We start from the raw sequence: 5,361 nt of genomic DNA, 5'->3' as shown, positions 1-5,361 counted from the left end.
ACTACTATTAATGGCTTTTGAGCCAATAAGATGTAATATAATTATTAACTATTACTATGTGCCAGTAACTGGGCTAACCACTTCACCTATCTGTCACATAACACGCACCAAAAAAACTCTATGAGATAAGAACTGTTGTAGTCCACATTTGAAAAGAAGAGTTAAGTAACTTGCACTTAGATCCTAACACTGGTCAGGATCTGAGCTCACATCTGGGACTCAATCCCATAGTGGACCTGAATCTGATTATAACCACTTTGTTGTTGAGTGATGATGAACAAGCTACTTGGCTTCACTAATGCTAAAGAAAAATGGAGAGGAATTGCCTACCTTGCATGGGTTTCTATGAGGATTAGAAAGGCCACCTATTAAGTAAGTACCTGGTACATACAGATGCTCCCCAGTTTACAACAGTGTTAGTCCTGACAAACGCATCACAAATGGAAAATATTTTACTCCAAAAACGCACTTAATACACCTAACCTAATGGGCATCATAGCCTGGTCTACCTTAAATATGCTCAGAACACTTACATTAGCCTGTAGTTGGGCAAGGCCATCTAACAAAAGCTGTTTTATTTAAAAAAAAAAAAAAAAAGTGTCGAGGCCAGGTGCGGTGGCTCATACCTGTAATCCCAGCACTTTGGGAGGCTGAGGTGGGTGGATTACCTGAGGTCAGGAGTTTGAGACCAGCCTGACCAACATGGAGAAACCCCATCTGTACTAAAAATACAGAATTAGTCGGGCATGGTAGTGCATGCCTGTAATCTCAGCTACTTGGGAGGCTGAGGCAGGAAAATCGCTTGAATCTGGTGGGTAGAGGTTGCAGTGAGATTGCACCATTGCATTCCAGCCTGGGCAACAAGAGTGAAACTCTGTCTCAAAAAAAAAAAGAAAAAAAAAAAAAAAGCGCAGAATATCTCATGTAAGGGTATCACACCACATACTGCTAGCCAAGGAAAAGATCAAAATTCAAAATACAGTTTCTACTGAATGTGTAGCACTTTTGTACCATCTTAAAGTTGAAAAATCCGGCCGGGTATGGTGGCTCACGCCTGTAATCCCAACACTTTGGGAGGTGGAGGCGGGTGGATCACAAGGTCAGGAGATCGAGACCATCCTGGCTAACACGGTGAAACCCCATCTCTACTACAAATACAAAAAATTAGCCGGGCGTGGTGGCAGGCGCCTGTAGTCCCAGCTACTCGGGAGGCTGAGGCAGGAGAATGGCGTGAACCTGGGAGGGGGAGCTTGAAGTGAGCCGAAATCGCGCCCCTGCACCCCAGCCTGGGCGACAGAGCAAGACTATCATCTCAAAAAAAAAAAAAAAAGTTTGAAAATCCTAAGTTGAACTTTAAGTCAAGAACTGTCTGGCCGGGCGCAGTGGCTCAAGCCTGTAATCCAGCACTTTGGGAGGGCGAGACGGGTGGATCACGAGGTCAGAGATCAAGACCACCTGGCTAACACGAAGATAGAAACCGCCGTCTCTACTAAAAAATACAAAAAAACTAGCCGGGCGATGTGGCGGCACCTGTAGTCCCAGTTACTCGGGAGGCTGAGGCAGGAGAATGGCGTAAACCCGGAGGCGGAGCGTTGCAGTGAGCTGAGATCCAGCACTGCACTCCAGCCCCGGGCTACATGAAGAGCGAGACTCCGCTCCAAAAAAAAAAAAAAAAGAAAAAAAAAAAGAAACTGTCTGTACTTAATACTTGATCAATAATAGCAATTATTATTTCCTTTCTCCTCTATTATTTGACATCTTTCAGACCTTGGTTCCTTAGTATATTGTTAAGTACATCGTAAATGTTAAGTAAATTAATATGCATAACATAGGTTAGGTAGACAATTAATGAAAAATTTTAGAAAGGGAGTACATTGTTCTATTCCCTTTCCTTCAACACAGTAATCCAGACTGAAAAGTTTGAGAACCAAGTAGGCTGGGCAGCAACTCACGTAGCCCTGATCTCTGGAATGCCACCCACTCCCTCTCTTCTTGTACCTCTCTTTATAATAGCACTCTACCCTTTAAGGGCATAAACTCTATTCCCATGGCTAGGTTATTTCAAAAATACTATGATTTGCGGCCGGGCGCGGTGGCTCAAGCCTGTAATCCTAGCACTTTGGGAGGCCGAGACGGGCGGATCACGAGGTCAGGAGATCGAGACCATCCTGGCTAATACGGTGAAACCCCGTCTCTACTAAAATACAAAACTAGCCGGGCGAGGTGGCGGGCGCCTGTAGTCCCAGCTACTCGGAGGCTGAGGCAGGAGAATGGCGTAAACCCGGGAGGCGGAGCTTGCAGTGAGCTGAGATCTGGCCACTGCACTCCAGTCTGGGCGACAGAGCGAGACTCCGCCTCAAAAAAAAAAAAAATACTATGATTTGCAATATTACAAGCTGACAAAAATAAATGAATAATTTCCCTTAGAACTGGCTCAAGGCCAGGCATGGTGGCTCACACCTGTAATCCCAGCACTTTGGGAAGCTGAGGTGGGTAGATAAGAACAGCCTGGCCAACATGGTGAAAACCTGGCTCTACTAAAAACAAACAAAAAAAAAACCAGCTGTGGTGGCTCACACCTGTAATTCCAGCTACTCGAGAGGCTGAGGCATGAGAATCACTTGAACCCAGGAGGCAGAGGTTGATGTGAGCCGAGATTGCACCACTGCATTCCAGCCTGGGTGACATAGTGAGACTCTGTCTCAAAAAATAAAAATAAATAATAGAACTGGCTCAATCACTGTTCAGTAATCTGAGTTCAGCTAAAGCCTAATCTATGTCCCTTTTCTGATTCCCCAAGAAGGAAGTTAGATGCTAATCAAATGCTACTGAAGTTAATTCTGCACTAGAAACTGCAATTGTATAGTCAGTTTCTAACTAATAACATCTTATCTTCTCTCATTCTCTTGGACTCACAGGTGTCTTGGACTGGGAATCGATTTTCTCTAAGAGAAACCACAAACACTTTTCTTCCATGTTATCAATATAACAAGCTTATCATTTACCACCAATGTAATTTAGCCACATATGATCCTCAAACCAAAACAAAGACAAAACACTTCAGAGACCAATTAATTTCACAGTGAAATGTCTCAGGCTCAGGTTTCTCCTATTTCTCCTAACACTGCCCTATCAGTAATGTAACACACTAATCAGAATGGACAAGGCTGTATTGACATTTCACCACCAAGCAATCCAAGAGAAAAAAAAGCCCTGAAGCTACAGTCTGACTGATGGTCAGGCACCACAATCTTAAGAAATACAGAGGGCCCAGATTATCCTATAACACAATTATTCCCAACATCACCATGACCCAGAGAAAACTTCTAACTACTGTACCACCAGCTAAGGACACACCTTTACACCAATGTTGTAAGAGTTCCTTAAAAAAGGTTGAGTTAGGAAAAAAGACAATATGGAATTCTTTGCAAGTCTGGCAAAACAGGATGTTAGAAGGGAACACAGAAACCCTGTCCAGTAAAAATGTTGAGAGAAGTTGCATTAGTGTGTTTTCACAATGCTGATAAAGATATACCAGAGACTGGGCAATTTACAAAACAAAGAGTAAGTTTAACTGGATTTCACAGTTCCATGTGGCTGGGGAAGCCTCACAGTCAAGGCAGAGGGCGAGGAGGAGCAAGTAACGTCTTACATGGATGGCAGCAGGCAGAAAGGAGCGCTTGTGCAGGGAAACTCCCCTTTGTAAAACGATCAGGTATCTCGTGAGACTCATTCACTATCAAGAGAAAAGCACAGGAAAGAGCTGGCCTCATGATTCAACTATCTACCGCCCGGTCCCTCCTATAACATGTGGGAGTTATGGGAGCTACAAGATAAGGTTTGGGTGGGGACACAGAGCCAAACCATATCATAAGTGTACTGTACATAAGTTCAGGCTTTCTGAAGGGTAGTTTGGCAATGTTTACCAAGCCTCCAGCAATTTTTTTTTTTTTTTTTTTTGAGACGGAGTCTCGTTCTGTCGCCCAGGCTGGAGTGCGGTGGCGCGATCTCCACTCACTGCAAGCTCCGCCTCCCGGGTTCACCCCATTCTCCTGCCTCAGCCTCCCGTGTAGCTGGGACTACAGGCGCCCACCAGCGTGCCCGGCTAATTTTTGTACTTTTAGTAGAGACGGGGTTTCACCGTGTTAGTCAGGACGGTCTTGATCTCCTGACCTCGTGATCCGCCCGTCTTGGCCTCCCAAAGTGCTGGGATTACAGGTGTGAGCCACCGCGCCCGGCCGCCTCCAGCAATTTATCCCAAAAGAAAATATTCATAAAGCTATGCAAAAACTTACCTACAAAGTTATTCATCAAATGCTGCTGAAAACAGCAATAAATTGGAAAGAACTCAAATGTCCAACATAATCTCATAATCTGGTACAACCGTATTGTGGAAACTGTACATATTAAAAGCTACAGAGCCCTTTTCACAAGATGGCACCAAAAGCAAAGAATGAAGCTCCTGCCCCTCCTAAAGCCAAAGCCAAAGCCAAAGCCAAGGCTTTGAAGGCCAAGAAGGCAGTGTTGAAAGGCATCCACAGCCGGAAAACAAAAAGATCCACACAACACGCACCTTCCAGCAGCCCAAAACACTGCAACTCCAGGGGCAGCCCAAACATCCTCAGAAGAGCGCCCCCAGGAGAAACAAGCTTGACCACTACACTACCATCAAGTTGCCGCTGACCACTGAGTCTGCCATGAAGAAGAGAGATGACAACAACACACCTGTGTTCACTGTGGATGTTAAAGCCAACAAGCGCCAGATCAAACAGGCTGTGAAGCAGCTCTGTGACCCTGATGTGGCCAAGGTCAACTCCCTGATTCGGCCTGATGGGGAGAAGGAGGCATACGTTCAACCAGCTCTTGATTATGATGCTTGGGATGTTGCCAACAAAACTGGGATCATCTAAACTGAGTCCAGCTGCCTAATTCTAAATATATGTATATCTTTTCACCAGAAAAATAAAAATAAAAAGTTGCAGAACTATGTACATTTAATGACTTGGGAAAACCATACATAAAGTACAACATGCAAATGACAACAAAGTGCTGCATACTACAGAATCACCCAATCTAACAACTCACAGGCAGGGCGCAGTACCCACGCCTGAAAATCCCAGCACTTCGAGAGGCCAAGGCTGGAGGGTTGCTTGAGGTCAGGAATTTGAGACCAGCCTGGGCAACAAAGTGAGACCCTGTCACTACAAAAAAAAAAAAAAAAAATAGCGAGGCATTGTGGCTCACACCTGTAGTTCCAGCTACTTGGGTTGCTGAGGTGGGTGAACTCCTTGAGTCCAGGAGTTCAAGGCTGCAGTGAGCCATGATCGTGCCACTGCAATACAGCCTGGGCAACAGAGCAAG

At 45.0% G+C, this 5,361-nt stretch overlaps 1 pseudogene; it reads left to right on the top strand.

The window, feature by feature from the left end:
* Nucleotides 1-4,379: 4,379 nt before the first annotated feature.
* LOC108514962 (60S ribosomal protein L23a pseudogene) lies at nucleotides 4,380-4,984 on the top strand (annotated as a pseudogene).
* The last annotated feature ends 377 nt before the right edge of the window (nucleotides 4,985-5,361 follow it).

Source organism: Rhinopithecus bieti, unplaced genomic scaffold (assembly GCF_001698545.2).
Source record: "Rhinopithecus bieti isolate Rb0 unplaced genomic scaffold, ASM169854v2 scaffold_34310, whole genome shotgun sequence".
Classification (NCBI taxonomy): domain Eukaryota; kingdom Metazoa; phylum Chordata; class Mammalia; order Primates; family Cercopithecidae; genus Rhinopithecus; species Rhinopithecus bieti.
Note: the sequence above shows the minus strand (reverse complement) of the source record. Positions and strands in the feature narration are given on the sequence as shown.